Source organism: Sycon ciliatum, chromosome 9 (genome assembly GCF_964019385.1).
Source record: "Sycon ciliatum chromosome 9, ocSycCili1.1, whole genome shotgun sequence".
NCBI lineage: Eukaryota > Metazoa > Porifera > Calcarea > Leucosolenida > Sycettidae > Sycon > Sycon ciliatum.
This window is the reverse complement of record NC_088651.1, coordinates 21,143,800-21,161,990: the sequence shown is the minus strand read 5'-3', so window position 1 is coordinate 21,161,990 and position 18,191 is coordinate 21,143,800. Positions and strand designations below refer to the sequence as shown.

Sequence of the window (18,191 nt, the reverse complement as noted above, 5' to 3'; positions counted from 1 at the left end):
ACTTACTTGTACCTAGTACGACTCGAAGAGCTAGAGGACGTTCATGATCAATGTGCAGAGACCCTCCCAAGCCATAACCTCACCGTTAATACCTCCAAAACTGAACGAACAAAGATATACCTGGCTGATGATCTGGAGGAGCGTGGTTCCGAAGCATGGAGAAATGCGAAGTCGCTGGGATCACGGCTAGGCTCAGCGCAAGATGTCCAAGCCAGAAAGGCCCTAGCAACCCAGGCATTCTGTTCGTTGTACGCACTCTTCAAGCATCAATCTACCTCACTACTGCTTAGAGTTGCGCTGTACAATACCTATGTGAAGCCAGTGCTGTTGTACAACTGTGCGACATGGGGTCTCACAGATGCCACCACCAGAGGGATTGACACCTTTCATCGAAGGCATCTGAGAACAATGGCTGGCGTTAAGTTCCCGAACACAATTACCAACAAGCATCTGTACGACATCTGCGGCTCAGCACCAATTTCGCTCGAGATTGACCAACGGCGTTGGGAATTCCTTGGTCACGTACTGAGAATGCAGAAGAGCTCTCCCCCACAGCGCGTGTTAGAGTTTTCAGCCACTGCGAGCCTGCGCGGTCGACTGGGCCGACCCAGGACAACTCTCCTCTCAGCTCTTTCTCAGGACTGCCTAGCCCGACTCGGCATTCGCCTGGGCACGCTTAGAGGCCTTAATCAGCTGCGGCAGTTGGCAGGGGATAAGTCACGGTGGAATGGCACCCCGCGGCACTCATCTTCCTCTGCCGAGCCGCGTCCTTGACTTATCCCCTGCAGGGTGAACATCGTGCACGAACAGTCTACCGTCTTTCTGACATTGCCACTCGAACTTGACAATAGAAGCTGCTTTTCGTATGTGCAGTTACATTGATGGTGTTTTTGTCTTATGTTTGTGAATCCTTCCCGGAAGCAAATGCTGGTTTTTATGCATTCGTGTAATTACTCAGCGTTATTTGCAATAATAATAATAATAATAGTACGACTCGTACGTTTACTTGTTACAGTGAGCTACCGTAGTAAGCAAGGAAGGGCATAAACGCGATTGCACTACGCGATTGATTAGATAACCATCTCAGTAGGAGTTGTGTCTCAACGTCAGGAACCTTTTTCCCCAGCTCCAGTGGCTCATACGATGCATGTAGCTCAGTCTAAAGTCTAAGTACTCCAACAGAGGCCTAATTGTACTTAACAGTTGGCTGTCTCCAGTGTGTCTTTTCGGCAATGTCTACTAGTCTTGTTGATCAGGGAACTGCTACCCTTTACAGTTTGTACGTACAAATTTCGACCGCTCGCTGTTGATGACCTCTAAGCGCAGAGCGCTGGACTAGTTTACCGCAGAGAGCGGGGATTTTCTGTCACAGTAATGTAGTTAGTGTGTGTTAGCATCCACCGATCACACTGCCATGTTTGCATCTGCCGCGCACGGCTGCGTCAGTGCATTGCGCACTGCAATCACACTGCCAGCGTATAGATTTGGGCACGTTAGCCTGACGTCATGGATTCGGGCGCGCTTAGCCTGACGTCGTACAACTGCTTCCTTTGAACTTTCTCTTTCTTTCTTGCTCTTGGCTTCACGTCAAAGTCTAATTACCTTAAAATCCCGCCAGAGCGCCCCTACCTCCTCGACGCTTCAGGTACACACTAGTGGGGAGGGGCGGATGGGCGAGTCCTACTTGCCGCATTCAGTGCTACATGAAAAAGTACTCACCCTACGAAAACTGTTCGCGCAGCTCGTACACCGGACCAAAGGTCAAGAACCAGGATCTGCCGGAGTCGTACAGACCTGACAAAACGCAGGGTTTGTGCGATCCCTGGTCAAGAGGGTGGGCACTGTTGCGTACATTTCCAACAGGGTTGAGCACGCGTCTGCAGTACAGTAGGGCATCACAGACTGCGACAGAGTCATACGAGGATACAATCAATCACGTCCCTGACAAGACGTCAAGGAGGGGCGGACGGGAGCTCTGGCGGATTTTACGGTAGTGGTGACTTTTAGCTTGTGCCAGCATCAAATTTTCCAGCTCCCTCACTTTGGCTTCTAGTTTTCGGTAGCTTTGAGTAACAAACTAGCTAGACTCTTCGTTTGTTATCAGCTCGTACTGTTGGTGCCTCAAACAATATCGTCTATTGTGCATCGGATGCGGGTGGCAGAACTGCGAGCCGAGCTGGACGATCGAGGTCTGCTGACCACCGGAAAGAAATCCATTCTGGTTTAGATATTGGTGGACGACATGAAGCGAGAAAACCTGGGTCCAACTCAACATTCAGCAAACGACTCTGGCGAACCAACTGTGGATACATGCGAGGTGCTCGCCGATCCCCCGGTCACCTTGGATCCGACTGGTATTCGCGAACTTATTCGGGCTGAAGTTTGTTCTGCCGTCACAGACGAGATTGGAGACCACTACGTGTACAGCCAGTACAATCATGTTCATTGTTGTCTCTACAATGATGTGCGGTTGCACTTTTGGCCGTACCGATATTGCACAAGTGACAACGGTTTGAAGCGTGTAGATCTGGCAAGGACTCCCTGGCTTGGTCTAGACCTAACCAACGAGATCAGCACTAATTCTTTGTTGCCGCCGGGCTCAAGGAACTCTGTTCCAGGTACAGAAATTTGCCCTCACTCTGGTGACAGCGCAACGGCAGGTCAACTCGGCTATAGCATCGCTTGATGAACCAGTGGTGTTGGTGGCCGGCGTGTATTTACAGTAAAATTCTCCGGCTTTGGCCTTCAGTTTGTCAATTTTGTTCATTGGAACAGGGGTTTACTTCCTCTTCAAACAGTCTCAAATACTAATTCAAATTTTAAGCGAATTATTTCTCTCTCTACTGCACATTCCTCTTCATCATACCCCAAGATTTGTCTGCATGTCCAGCCATGACTGTATTAATGCCGCCACATTGTAATCGCTGAAATTGACGTGTGGCATTGTGAAACCTGGAAAGCAAAAACAAACGGCAGCTGCAGGAAACGTCAAAAAAAGAACTTCATCAACTCTCACACAACAAACACTGAGAAAACAGCACTTAGACGAGAATCGTTCTTTGAACAGCGGTCCGCGACGCACGTTCCGCTTGAATCCCACGTTCCCCGTTTTCGGCCTTTTTTCGCTACCCACCTTGGCAACAATGATGTTTACGGCGTATTTATGTGGTTCTCTACCTATTCTGGACAGGTCCTTACCATGGACGCGCCAGCGTGGTGACAAAACCTCTCCTACCTAATCGCCGAATTTTCCCATTATGTACAAGTTGTTCTCTTATCGCAATGGCTGGCTGTTCGGTCCATCCTGAGATAGCTGTTGAGTTCGAAACAGGACGACTGACGACATATCCAGACATTACAACGGGAACAGGTAGGTTGGAGGACGACATTTATTATAGACGACGAAACAAGAGACCAAGGCGAACGAAACGACTACATGGTGATTATTGACGAGTGAGAAAAGAGAGAGAGAGATCAAGTCTGAACGGCAGGATAAAGGGCCTGGGTAGCTATGGCAAATATGGGCGCGCAAGTAGCTACCCAGGCCAACGGAACAAAAGGAGACAAAAGGTGAGTACGTAAGTGCATGCAGGCCAGCTAGAAAAGGTACGGGAGGAGGTACCTAACATAGCTATAACAGTCCGTCGTTTTGGGAAACTAGCACCCAACGTTTCTCCCACGCTAGATAATAGAGAGAAACAGGAAAACATACATATTCCGACGATCTGCCTTTTCCGCGTCCACCCGAGCTGGCTCGAAAATAATAGAATTAATTATTTAATTGAGGATTCAGTGAACTAGATTCGTTACCAGCCGTTTGTCTGCTGTTCAGATGAATAGATTATTACCAGAAACAACGCAGTGACGGCTTGTCTGCAGGCCAGTTGATGGACTTCAGGCACATTATCTCTAACATAATCCCCAACATAGTTTACACCTTTTACTCCCCGATAATTTTGCTGGGTTTTGATGTGGTCGTTTGTGACTCTGACTCTGACTTGATCACCAGAACAAGCGTCTACTTCAGTATTGCTACCAGCCTAGAGACGCCATAGTCACAGCGAAAGGCACAGCGAGAAAACTCCTTTTCGGCTGTCCGATATTCACTTTGCGTGTCCTCCATGGCTTTCTATGTTTTCAACCGATTTTTTCCTGTTTAAACTTGGATACTGAGCCAGTAATAAATGTAATAAAAGAGCAGAAATACATGATAACGAGTTGTGCAGCAACTGTCCACAAGATGATAAACGGTCAGAAAGTACGATAATATGGAACAAAAATTACAGGCTACTGAGCCATTCAGCGACCCGAGACCTAGCTCTAACACATCTCCAGTGCGCAGACTGACAGCCTTCCAACTTGGAAGGTTCATGGTTACGTAGGACCGAAGAGGGGAAGGTGAGCGCAGCGAAAATGTGCACAAGCTAAATCCCGCGGCAACGAAAGTGACTACATAGGCATGGCTACTTCAAATACCACAATGTTTTTCATTTCTGCACAAAGCTATCCACAATCCAGTAACACGAGGAGGGATACAGCTACAGTGTACGTGTAAATGTACCTCATGAGTGTAGCGGAGTTTTGCTAGAAAAATGGGATTTCCCGATATTTTACACTACGAAACTCCAAATTCAGCTCAAAGTGCAGGTCAAAGTGCTCATTTACGGACTATCCAATGCTCCATAATCCTATGGTGCTCGGATAGTCTCATAATACCGAATGCAATGCCGGTAAATAGTATGTAACATTTGGAAAATGTGCGAGCGCTTGCTTGATTTTTAAAACAAATCCTCTCCTAATGAATAATCGCCAAAATCGTTTTCTTTTTCGTAGTGTAATTCAAGAGTACAATTCTGCTCAATGTTATAATAATGATAATAATACAGGTCGCATGTTGCCCAAATAATGGGTTCCACGCATGTGTCGTATCCATGCTATCAAGAGTACATAACCAAGAGTGTGCAACTGCCTGCACAACCTCTATTATAGCAATAAAAACTGCTTTATGGCAGTTTTCTAAAAAAAGTTATTGTGTTCTAGTCCATGGACCCCGTCTAAAAAGTAAGAAATTACCGAAATGTGATAGCTGAAAATTAAAATTTCACCCAAAACCTCACAATAATCACAACACTTGAAATGCTGCTTTCAACTTTACCTTGTACTGCACCAACAATTGGCAACATGTATGCATAGGAAAGAGGATCACGAGGGGAAAAGGTCTTCTACATGTAGCTTTTAATTCTGCGTGTGATTATTGTGAGGTTTTGTGTGAAATTTTAATTTTCAGCTATCACGTTTCGGTAATTTCTTACTTTTTAGACGGGGTCCATGGACTAGAACACAATAACTTTTTTTAGAAAACTGCCATAAAGCAGTTTTTATTGCTATAATTTCTTTTGATTTTCTGTCACCAATCAATGGAATGCCCTATGTCAAGAGTACATAACCCCGGGGTTATGTACTCTTGCCTATATCAATAATTATGTAAATGTTGGCCTTCACATCATATCAAGAGGTTTATGTACTCTTGATCATATCAATACCGTATTATACGCATTGATGTGCAAGCCTTTTCTTGCAGAAAATGGCACTAGCATGATAATGCATGTTCTCCTGGGGGGAACATGTGAGTAGTACGTATAGTGGTGGTTTTACTTTTTTTATACGGAGTTCACTCTGTGCATGTTGCTGTTATCAAAAAGTATTCTTTCTAGACCAAAGAGTGGTATATTTGATAACATTTAATAACGATAGAAATTTTTACGATACTTCTCCAGACAGGTTTGCTCCCCACACCGGAGCTCGCGCTATTCCGCCGACTTTACTTGACACTTGACTGACTCAAGACTGCCATCCAGAGCACACGAGAAGTCCATCGAACCTTCGACTCGGCAAACCTGCAAGAAAGCACCACTCCCTGCTCAATACACAGTGTTTCGGGAAATTCACCCCTCATCAGTTGAGCTTGAGTAGGCTGAGGAAGATTGTGCCTGAAGAGCACCACTTATATAGTGCTCTCCAGGCACAAATTCCCCGAAACACTGTGTATTGAGCAGGGAGTGGTGCTTTCTTGCAGGTTTGCCGAGTCGAAGGTTCGATGGACTTCTCGTGTGCTCTGGATGGCAGTCGTGAGTCAGTCAAGTGTCAAGTAAAGTCGGCGGAATAGCGCGAGCTCCGGTGTGGGGGCAAACCTTTCTTACAAATCATCGCCGAAGTCGCAACCACTACTTCGTACTGTTGTGCCCAGCGCGGGCTTGCGACTAGTTGGTTTGGAGGTGACAGCGTTGCGAATGACCGAGGGTCCTCGACGTCTGTCTCACCGTCCAGGAGCGACACTGACTCACGCTACTATCTGGTGTTCACGAGGTGTTTGTCGCGCTGGAAGCGGAGCGTCTCTGTAAGTTTGTATCCCTGGTGATGTTTGTGCCTGGAGAGCACTATATAAGTGGTGCTCTTCAGGCACAATCTTCCTCAGCCTACTCAAGCTCTACTGATGAGGGGTGAATTCCCCGAAACACTGTGTATTGAGCAGGGAGTGGTGCTTTCTTGCAGGTTTGCCGAGTCGAAGGTTCGATGGACTTCTCGTGTGCTCTGGATGGCAGTCGTGAGTCAGTCAAGTGTCAAGTAAAGTCGGCGGAATAGCGCGAGCTCCGGTGTGGGGAGCAAACCTTTCTTACAAATCATCGCCGAAGTCGCAACCACTACTTCGTACTTCTCCAGACGTTTCGTTGTTCTGAACAACATCGTCAGTGGACGATGTTGTTCAGAACAACGAAACGTCTGGAGAAGTATCGTAAAAATTTCTATCGTTATTAAATGTTATCAAATATACCACTCTTTGGTCTAGAAAGAATACTTTTTGATATTACAATGAGAGTGAATAATCAACGGCTTGTCCACCAACTCTCATGTTGCTGTTGCAGAATTTCATGACTCTGTCCTAAATTTATCTTGCCTTTCAGATATTTCAGATTTCCCCACCCTCGATCAGATTTATTTGAGAAATGTAGCCATGCGCCAGGTGCGTGTCGCAGATGTTTTTTGTTGATTCTGTGTTTATAATGGTTTATAATCATGGGTTATCGTGATAAGGTCATCCACCATCATATTGCACTGAAATCGTAATCCTGTTGATGTCGATACAACTTTTGGAAGTAGTTCAATGACTTCAAACTGTTAGTCCACGATTTTCTAAAACAACACAGCAAAGGAGGAACAATAAACATGTATTAAAATGTAAACAAATACATTGCTGAGTCCGACACCTCGTTCCAACAACTACACTGATCCCGAGGATAAAAAGGGTCAAGGCTATGGTTGGAGGTACTGATACTGAGAGATAAACAAGGCACTCCATGATAATAAAATCTTACACATCTTTTGGTGAGTATGAATGATATCCAGTCGAACCTCTTTAGGACGAACACCAAGGGACCGATGGTATTTATTCCGTGAGTTTGTCTAAACCTATTTTATAACGAGTGAATACAATTATTTCTCAAATAGACATATGAATAGATTTATTCTACAGCGAAAGATTCTAAGCCACACCGACTCATTGACTCGTCTCGTATGAAACAAAAGAGTCACTAGAGAGGTTCTGCAAAACGAAAATGCGTACAAACTTTCCCTCTACATCATGAGGTGCGAAACTTCGCACGAACTTTCGCAACTTTGGAAGCGAAACTTGCAGGGAACACGAAATGAACTGTCGTAGGACATTTCGTGAGATCGGGTCATGGCGTACGTGCACTTGGCCCGCGCAAACTACGAAAATGTGCAGAACGCAAAGTTCGTGCAAAAATTCGTACACACTTTCGCAAGGACTACTGAATCTTTCTTTAGCAACATGACGGCAACTGAAACAGCAACAGAGAAAGTACGATACATGTAGCTGCACATTCTTGCAGGTACTACAAACAGATTGCAGATCTTGCTTTGGCGGCACGAAACTTTATTTGGGGCAGTGCAATCTCGGCGGTACTCACAAATCAAACAGCCTAGACTCGAGTAAACAAAAGCAATCATACAAGTACGAGATTTTCACGAGACGAGACTGCACCCATTGGCTTGTTTCGTATGAAGCAAACACGTTACTGAACCTCTCCACAATGGAGATTTCCCCTGATATGCGAATTTATTTGGCAAACTCGGTCAATGAGTCCTTGAACCTTTCCCTCCAGATTGGGAACTTCCAACGATAGTATGCCACTGACCAGTGCCTTACTTGTAACGTACTAATGTGGAATGAATATGAGTATTTCAACAACACATCTAACATAAGCCTTACCGTCAAGAAGGTGAACTCGCGTTCTTCGCACACTGTAGGCAAGGGCAAAGAGATAAAAATCGATCTAAATCCGAATAAAATCAGCACACGTTTCCGTAAATGAAAGGGTGAGCATAAGCAAATGAATCGAAGGAAACTGGTCAACTCAGAGATCACCTGTCATTGAGTATTCCGTACAAGGAGGCCTCGGCAGCGGAAAAGCTAAATTTAGAAAGGAGATCCTGTCAGCATTTCCATTATTTATTTCATTCCGCCCAAAATCAGCACACTTTTCGTAAATGAAAGAGTCAACACAAGCAAATGAATCAAAGTGAACTGGTCAACTCACCTGTCATTGAGTAATATTCCGCGAAAGGAGGTCTCAGCAGCGCCGAAACGAAATAAGCCAGGCCAGGAGACGAAATATCCGAAACAGCTCATGCAAGAAGCAGTTCCAAGGAAGGAAGTTCCTCGACCCTCTTGCATGCACATCTGAAAAGGCAACAACAAAAAGTCTGCAATGCACACGCATGCGGCCAGCCGGCCGCGCGATAGTAGGAGCCATGGAGTAGCTCCCTGCCGAGGTATATTATGCTCGGCAGGCCGCGAAAGAGAGCCCGTTACCTGGACCCCTACTCGCGCGGGTAGAGCGAAACTGAGCACCCTGGGATGCGAGCAGCTTTTTAGTACTCCCGGGTCCAAAATCTCACCACCAGGCCGGGATGATCAAAACGTCTGCCGGGTCTGCAGCCTACAAACGTGGATCTGCCGACACTGTGCTGTCGACGACATGTCCGGCAAGGCACCTCCTTGCGTGAAAGCAAGGAACGCTTTTTTTTTAGAAAGGAAGCTTCTTCTCCAAAATTTAAAATTTTTGAAAATTATTCCTTCTGAAAATATCATCGCGTTCTTGACCTCGAAGCTGACTGCTGAATGCGATTAGGAAAGAAGATTCCTGAAGATACACCAGACTGATTCTGGCAAGCCGTCTGTCGTCTAGATATGCAGTTGTTCGTCATCAGGTCATGCATGGTCAGCAATCTTCCTCGTTCGTCCTTTCGTTTTCCTGACCACGATGATGACAAGCAGCTCTCATGCTCAGGTTAGTGCTGTACTTGTATGTCTGGGCACACAACACATCTGAGATTCACCCACTGACGTTATCGAACTGAAGAATGCAGCAAGGGTTCCTCGGATTCTCTTGATTTCGGAACAAATTTCCTTCACTTTCACCCTCTCAGTCTCTTCCCCATGCCCTCCATGCATGCACAATGCAGCTTGCATTTCAATTGCTGTTTTTTATACTTTGGCAGTGCCTCTGCTACACTTTCATATAGAGTGAGGTCCTGTAAATAGGATCGAACATTGTTGGTGGTGGTGTGTGTGTGTGTGTGTGGGGGGGGGGGGGGGTACGTTTGCAGCCAGGATGTAGGAATGACACTTCTGCACAGCAGGTGGCAATAGTCAAAACTGGTCACTCTACAAATCCCATACCTGCCAACCTTTGCAAACCTGAGATCCAATGACATACCTAGGCATGAAAATGTATACAAAAGAAGCTCGCGGTGAGGCATGGAACTAGTGCACTTTTGGGTGCCTATTACCGCCCTCGATATCGGGACGGTCCCGGCCAAATCGGGATGGTTGTCAGGTATGAAATCCCAACCGAGAAAACCATTTAATTAAAAGATAAACTCGGCCAGGACATAGCGACTTTCTGTTTGCCGGGGGGGGGGGGGGGAGGGTCATCGTCCGCAATATTGGTAGAGTTACGATTACATTGTATATGTAGATACATGTGCATCAGGGATTCATAGCACCTGGGGAGACGACATGAGACCTAAGTACCCAAAACGTTGTGAGTTGTGACCCCGGATGGGGTAGTTCTACGTGATCTGTGTTTCTATAGACCTTATTCGATAACGTGATTTTTGGACTCGCCTCCAGGGATTTGTTGTAAGCTGGGGCACGCGTACGTGAAACGAGTGGCAAGAAAGGCCCAGTTCGCACAAGGGAGTAGTAAAATACCGGTATTTTTCTACTCCTATGTTCCCACGCCGAGTCCACTGTGCACTGAGTGCAGGTCTCTTGCCGCTCCCTGGTTCCCGGGACCCTGGTTCACGTGATTGTGACGTTTATTGAATAAGGTCTACATGTATATGCGGGCATGCATAAATCAACCCTTCCACAAGGACGGCTCAAACAGGCAGCCAAGGAGTGAAAATTTCGCTCCTGGGGCTAGGAGTGAAACGAAGGCCTCAATTTGCCAGATGAACCTTCTCCATCGAAACGAACGAAGGTGTCGAATAATTCTTTTACCAGTTCACAGTTGCCGTTCACGCGCACTCCCCGGGGTGGGGGGGGGTGGGGGTGGGGGGGCTACTATGCACTTGTAGTGATACTTACCGTAAGCCAAGTGGAACACGACTAGTTGACTGCACAGACTACAGTACAGTATACATGCACATGTATACAGTGAAGATCAGTGCGTGCATGCCTGCCATAATCGTATGTTGACCTTCGTTCGAATTGAAAAGAGAGGGTCGTTTCGAAAAAGAAAAAAAGCTCGATGGAAGTATGATGCTGCTGACAATTCAAGACTCACTGAAGTCGCCTTTCTGGAATGGATCATGCACTCTAGGTTCATCCAATTGGATATGGACTCAAATCATTGTTACACCATTATTGTTTGGTTAGTTATTGTACATCCCATAGCATGTACAATCAACCTTGTGAATAATCTACCTCGGGTTTACAAAACAACTCGCAAATAACGACACAATCTTCAGATCTAGTGAACATTTGATTGCATACTTCCAACCTCACGAGTAACAACAATGCGAATAGCGACACTTTTCTCATTCACAATCGAGGGTCAGTATTCCCCAGGTTGACTGCAATTGCCAATCAAACAGGAGGGGCGAAAGTCGACCACGGCTGAAAAGGCATAAAGAAAATTAATGTATATCATGAGCTAGATGGCTGAAGGAGGAAGTAGGTTTTCTGAGAAAGCAAGAAACAGAGGTGAATGAAGCACCAGGTCTGTCCATGCAGTGGATAGAATTATTGCATTGAAAGACAGGCTCTTTACATCAGCTTGCTACTATTATACCTACATTTGCTTTCTGCCTTTTTCATGCAGGATTCTGAAAGCTGGAGCAGCTCTGCTTACCTCGACCACTGAACTTACAACTAACTTCCAACCAAGTACAAGGCAATATTATGATGAATCAAGCACGCTTGCCATCATGTCATCATTGCAAAGTACATCGACAACATAGATTTGGTGCCGACTATGTATGATGTAGAGTGTGCTCTATGTATCTATACTACTGATTGGCCTACATTGTACTTATGTGGGCTGAGAGTAATCGATTGTGCTATATGGCAGTTTACTTGTATGTCATAGATGTTAACATTGCACACAGCTTCTGAAATGCTTTCTGTTGCACTGGCCTACTGCGGCCCACTGCAAATAGATTGTAGTGGCATGGGCCATGCCATAATTATAGTAGTATACCGGTACTACACCAACAATTTCACTGGTGCACTGTACTTACTGGTACGAGTAGATCTACATCATGCACAGCCTTGTCACTGCTTTTCTCATTTTTTATTAATTTACTGTACTGTACACATTTTGGCACAGCTCTTCCACAAAGAGTTACTAGTATTTTCTTCTGCATACCTACTGTATACAGTGACCTGACTGGTAACATCTATGGCTGTGAAATCACAAATTTCTGGGTTGACAGCCTCGAACCTATACGATTTGTTTCTAAGAACATGCTATAAGAAATTTTCTATTGAAGTATTCTACTGTAGCTCGCAGGACATGGAGTGCAATTACGTAAAGTTTGGAACACCACTCTTCTGTGATTTGGATGTCAAATTATGAAATTCAGTGTGTGAGGTAAACCCATGCATGGCATACACTGCTATAGTATGACTCGGGGTAAAGTGTTCCAACGCATACTCATTATAGTGAATAGTTGTGTGACCAACGTTGTTGCTGCTGGATAAATAGTACATATTCTGAGATAACTGAAGCTACACAGCCATCTAATGTTCAGACATGCATCGAAGGGGCCGTAACGAGATCTGCAAGGCATGATTCTATACCTGTATTTGATGCTCTCTAGCCTAGGACATTCACCTGCCTCATTTTCTCTGTGCTGCATTGATGAGTCCATTAGTAACTAAAGGACGAAACAGCATGCTGTCTGCAGATTGGTAATTGTGTAAAGACAGACGTGTATGTAGTGGTAAAGCTCAGATACATGTGCAACATAACAATCCCGGTGTTTGACAACAGCACAAACCTACACCGCAATTCTTAATTTTGGGCTGCGGTGTTCTTAGTATTCCAGGTTGGATGTTCTGTAGGCTTCCACGTTCTTGGGCGCACGACTTTACTGTGCCGAAGAATATTTTCAGCCAATGAACCCAGAGCTTGGTGGCAGATGAGTGCCATGGAACAGCCTTTTGCATGTGGCTTTCACTACATGCACATGTATAACGTTCAATTGATGCGGAAAAACCAGACGAGGACTTTTGCAGTTATGAGCAGGGTCCCCACGAATGGTCATGTCACTTCACAGAATACATGAACTGATAGAGTAGACCTCGGTCCCCTCAGAGAACGCTTGGGGAAGTCGGGTTCAACCATAGATTTATACTTAACAGAGAACGCTTGGGGAAGTAGGTTTCAACCATAGATTTATACTTAATATTCTTTACAACAAGGATCGATGTGTTCCTTCGGATGCCCTTTATCGACTTTCACACACTTCTCCTCTCTCCTTTCGTCATAAGCACCATCTCTGTACACTGGTTCATAAAATATTTCTTCATAAAACCCCTTCACACATAATGAAGTACAATTGGTTTTCTACAAGCTCAACCCGTAACGCGCTTATCCTGCCTCTTGTTAAGTCAGCCCGGTATCTAAAGCCCCCTTGTTTTCCGGTTATTCTCATTGGTTAACTGGGGACATGTCCAAAACCATACTAAGTACTTGAGCTGCTCATGAGCCCCACAATTATCAGGCCCGCCGGTCTGGTTGGTCAGGTTATCACCAGACCAACTTGTTGGCCGCCAACAAACGTTTCCTACCGTGGAGGACGTGTGTACCCGCCATGAAACTACCGGACCAATCAAAAACTGCTTCCGGCGGTACTGATTATAGTACAGGTTTAAGTTAAAAAGCGGCTCCATTTTGTCATACATTAAACCAACTCTGTCATTGCTATGCTACTCAAAAAGAGTAGTGATGTTTATTCACAAATGAATCACAATGCTATCAGAGAAATTCGATATTCTCCAATTTTAGGGGCACTGCAATACTATGCAAAATTAATGCTGCATGGTCATTGTTATGAAGCAGTCACCTCAGTACAGCAATTAAACAGGCTGATTATGTGAACGAGATTCACGGCAAATCTTCTTCCATCAGTGCTGTTCAGTCTTGAGTGGTCCACTGAGACAGGAAAACAACCTGTTCGGTCCTTCCATACGAGAAACAGAAATTGAACATGTTCCAGGGTGGAGGTGGCGAGTATCGGCAATGTAATGCACCTTTAGGCCAACATGACCATCATTCCGACATGGATTCTCAAACACCTTCGCTCGTGAGAGTGCCTCAGAGTGGTATTCATCAACAGATGGCAATCCTGTAAAACACATGAAAAGACATAGCAGCAACAGAAAGAAACCTAATGTTATAGAAACGAATTCGAAAAACAAAGTCTACTATTATTCTAATACAGTGAACCAAGGTACAACCACACTCCAGGAGGCAAGCAAAAGAGCATATAATCCGAAGGTTGCGATGCCTGTATGTATTGTATTTATGTATTTACGGATTCTCCACAGGTTAAATCGAGGGAGTCTTTGTCATGCCACACTGGATACAACATGCTACCAGAATCACTTTCCCCAGAATTGATGATCTTTTCTTAGGGTGTTATATAAGACACATCTGTAGCCACTTCATCTTGCTCACGAAATCATACACCACCACACAAACGGGTCCTTCGGCTATTATACTTTGGGTGGTACATGGTGATGTATGATATTGATAATCTATTGATACCATATTCAAGTCTGACTCTCACCGTGAGATCCTGGCAACAATATTACCTGGTACACGACATATTCAGACACTGACATAAGCATCTTTTTGGAACAACAGGTGTGCCTATCTGCTAGTGTAATGTGACACACATGCAGAACACATGCAGAATCAGTCATAGCTAATTTTACCCCCTCACTGTTGTATGCGCAGACTCCACTTCGCGGTGTCAAGTACTCTTCTTTCGGTGGGCTACTCCACTAAGGCGCTTGTCTAAAAGGACTCACATTCATCCTGCAAACCAACACGACTTGCATAGTTTTCACTGTCGGCCAAAGTGCGTGCATTGCACACATTGAGATTCACTCCCTCCGTACAGGCCAGTACAGAGCTGCCCACCAATTGAGTCTGTTTTGCGTACTCAGACTTCTGATTTTCCGTATCTTGCAGTGTTTTGCGTACTGCCGTGTACATTGCATGCATACTTGCACTGTAATGTTTTTTGACACGCACATGCATGTCGGTGGCTGCATTTGGTAGTGTAAAACATGTGTGACTTGCACTCACGACATTATTATTTTTGTGATACATGTACATGTTGTTGTGGTACGGCATGCACTCGCTTTGGTACAAGACTATTCATCACTCAGCTTACACTTGCAATGCTTCTACACAGCTGATTGATCCTCTCCGATTTTCTATACCATTTGCTCAATTTCTGTAGTGCGCACAAGGAGTGATTTTCCGTACAAATACAGAAAATATGGAGGGCTGGTACTTGGTAGCACTGCTAGTATGGTAGTACCAGGCTAAGCTGGCTGGAAGATCAAATACTTCTTTGGTTCTTTCAGTCATTTTCACGACATATGTTTTCTTTATCATGATCCCCGGGGTGTGACATTCTTATGAATGCAGAAACTCAGTCTTTCTAACCGAGTCTCACGTGCAATGTGAATTTGTTCTTCTTTTCTTCACAATGCCATGTATCGATTCATCGCTTCTTCCCACCCGAGATCCTATGCAACAGCGATTTAAAGATTGGCTTTATCAAATAGTTTATTCAGAGAGAGAGGATCAGTTGTGGATGCTGTGACAGCATAGAGTGTAGATTGGTGTAAACATCATTGCCCAGCAGAACCGTATTCACAGGGATCTGCGTTTAGCATATGGAAGCTATTTTTTTAGAATTTGTACACGTCCAATAAGCCTGAAGAGAAGAACACCTAACTTAGACTGTCCTAACGTTATCGAACGCACTGCCAAAGTAAAAACAACATTTGAAATGCAAACTCGATTGTGCATGCATGGAGGGCATGGGGAAGAGACTGAGAGGGTGAAAGTGAAGGAAATTTGTTCCGAAATCAAGAGAATCCGAGGAACCCTTGCTGCATTCTTCAGTTCGATAACGTCAGTGGGTGAATCTCAGATGTGTTGTGTGCCCAGACATACAAGTACAGCACTAACCTGAGCATGAGAGCTGCTTGTCATCATCGTGGTCAGGAAAACGAAAGGACGAACGAGGAAGATTGCTGACCATGCATGACGAACAACTGCATATCTAGACGACAGACGGCTTGCCAGAATCAGTCTGGTGTATCTTCAGGAATCTTCTTTCCTAATCGCATTCAGCAGTCAGCTTCGAGGTCAAGAACGCGATGATATTTTCAGAAGGAATAATTTTCAAAAATTTTAAATTTTGGAGAAGAAGCTTCCTTTCTAAAAAAAAAGCGTTCCTTGCTTTCACGCAAGGAGGTGCCTTGCCGGACATGTCGTCGACAGCACAGTGTCGGCAGATCCACGTTTGTAGGCTGCAGACCCGGCAGACGTTTTGATCATCCCGGCCTGGTGGTGAGATTTTGGACCCGGGAGTACTAAAAAGCTGCTCGCATCCCAGGGTGCTCAGTTTCGCTCTACCCGCGCGAGTAGGGGTCCAGGTAACGGGCTCTCTTTCGCGGCCTGCCGAGCATAATATACCTCCCCTGCCGGCTGCCCCTGGTCCAGGACCAGGTACCGAGCATCTTACGTAGAAACTTACGTAGCTACGTAGACAACGTGTCTGAATAGCGGTGTCGTTAGGTAGCGCCATGTGAACACAATAATAGAAAAGCTGACAGGATCGCTTTTCTAAATGCTGCGCTGCGGCGGCAGAACTTCACATCACGTGACATGGTTCAAAAGGTTATGCTGGCAAACAGTGCAAAGTGACCACAAGAGAGTTGTACCCAAAGCTGGGCTGCGTACAACCCAGTATCTATCATGCACTAGAGTGCACGGGTTCATCACGTGATGTGAAGTTCTGCCGTCGCAGACCCCATAGCTGGAGTTGCACACTCTTGGGTTATGTACTCTTGATGCTATTGACACTTTGCCTTTTAGGCCTCTACGTGACAAGTCTGCCTTATTTCGGCGTCTAATTATTTATCTATGTCCCGTAAACGGGTTCATAATCGTCTTTATTTTATGTCTTCACACAAGGCCTGGCGCCTTCCTTATTTGGTATACCTTGTGCTCTTTTGTGGTAAGTTTATACACATGATTGCTAAGGTTTGGTACACTGTGGCATGCAGGTGTACATGTACTATGGTTCATTATTTGCCCTATAGTTCGTACGGGGGGATTAGCCTCCTGCCCGTAGTTAGATATTATGGCAATCGCCTTTCTAGGTCTCTCTCTTGCCTTACGCCTTCAGGCGGAAGCTTCGACTTTCGTCTGTCTTGCCTTGTGCTCTCAATATCAGCTCTTGAAATAAGTTAGCTCCTTTCAAGATGAGAGTAAACCTTATGAGCTGGTGTGAGTGTACGTGTCTGTATATGCCTGAGTGTGTGTGTGTGTGAGAGTATGTCTAGGTATATGTGCGTGCGTGCGTAAGAGTAATTCTGTTGGTGGACTCTCTCCAAACGGCCACCACTGCATGGCCTTGTAATGTGAAGGTGTTGTAAGTTAGTTATGTCGACGAACCGCAGCCTTGGGGTCTAACCCCGGGCCGACCGGATACGACGTTTGGCGCAGTGAACATGATCCGACACATGTTGTGCTGTCAACGAGAGAGACATTGATGTTTATGTGATTGTGATGACCCGGTTGTTCAAATGGACGGGCAGTATGGATTTTCCGCTGCCCGATCCGGATACGACATTTGGCGCAGTGAACAGGATCCGACACATTGTGTGCTGTCAACGAGAGAGACATTGATGTTTATGTGATTGTGATGACCCGGTCGTTCAAATGGATGGGCAGTATGGATTTTCCGCTGCCCGATCCGCGAATGAGCGGACTGCTACGAGATCTCAAGGATATCAAGAAGAAGGTATGGTTGTTCTTGGGCTGTTTTTCGTGATCGTAAATTTGACGAAAATTCCACGTGGCATCGTGTATCCATTATTTTGGGTTGTGTCACTTGGTATGGACATTCGCATTCTGGAAACAGACGTGGAGCGCCGCCAAGTCAAGGTTTTGATCATGGCATCAATGGAGAATTCCACCTGTAGGACGAAACTGGCCCAGTGGCAGCAGTTTTCCTCCTGGCCTTGTGGTTTGTGTTTTTTTTGTGGTTTTGGGTTTGTGACCTTATGGTTCAGCAGGTGAGACACGTTCTTTGAACAGCGGTCCGCTACTAACGTTCCGCTTGAATGCCACGTTCCCCGTTTTCGGTCATTTTTCGCCACCCACCTTTGCAACAAGCATGTTTACGGCATGTTTACGTGGGTTTATACCTAGTCTGGACAGGCTCTTACTATAAACGCGCCAGCGTGGTGACAAAACCACGCCTAATTACAGTGAAACCTGTGACTAACGACCACCCCTTGGGACCAAAGAAAGTGGTCTTTAGTGACAGGTGGTCCTTAATTG

General features: G+C 45.4%; 2 long non-coding RNA genes across 2 annotated transcripts; one reads left to right on the top strand and one right to left on the bottom strand.

Moving 5' to 3' along the window:
* Positions 1-8,868: 8,868 nt before the first annotated feature.
* On the top strand, positions 8,869-12,148 carry LOC135825014 (uncharacterized). Its single transcript, XR_010555006.1, has 2 exons — positions 8,869-9,371; positions 11,412-12,148. It is a non-coding gene; the product is annotated as an uncharacterized LOC135825014 (long non-coding RNA).
* A 1,366-nt stretch (positions 12,149-13,514) lies between these two features.
* Positions 13,515-16,317, bottom strand: LOC135824640 (uncharacterized). Its single transcript, XR_010554896.1, has 2 exons — positions 15,807-16,317; positions 13,515-13,941 (listed from the first exon to the last, which is right to left on the bottom strand). It is a non-coding gene; the product is annotated as an uncharacterized LOC135824640 (long non-coding RNA).
* Between the last annotated feature and the right edge of the window lie 1,874 nt (positions 16,318-18,191).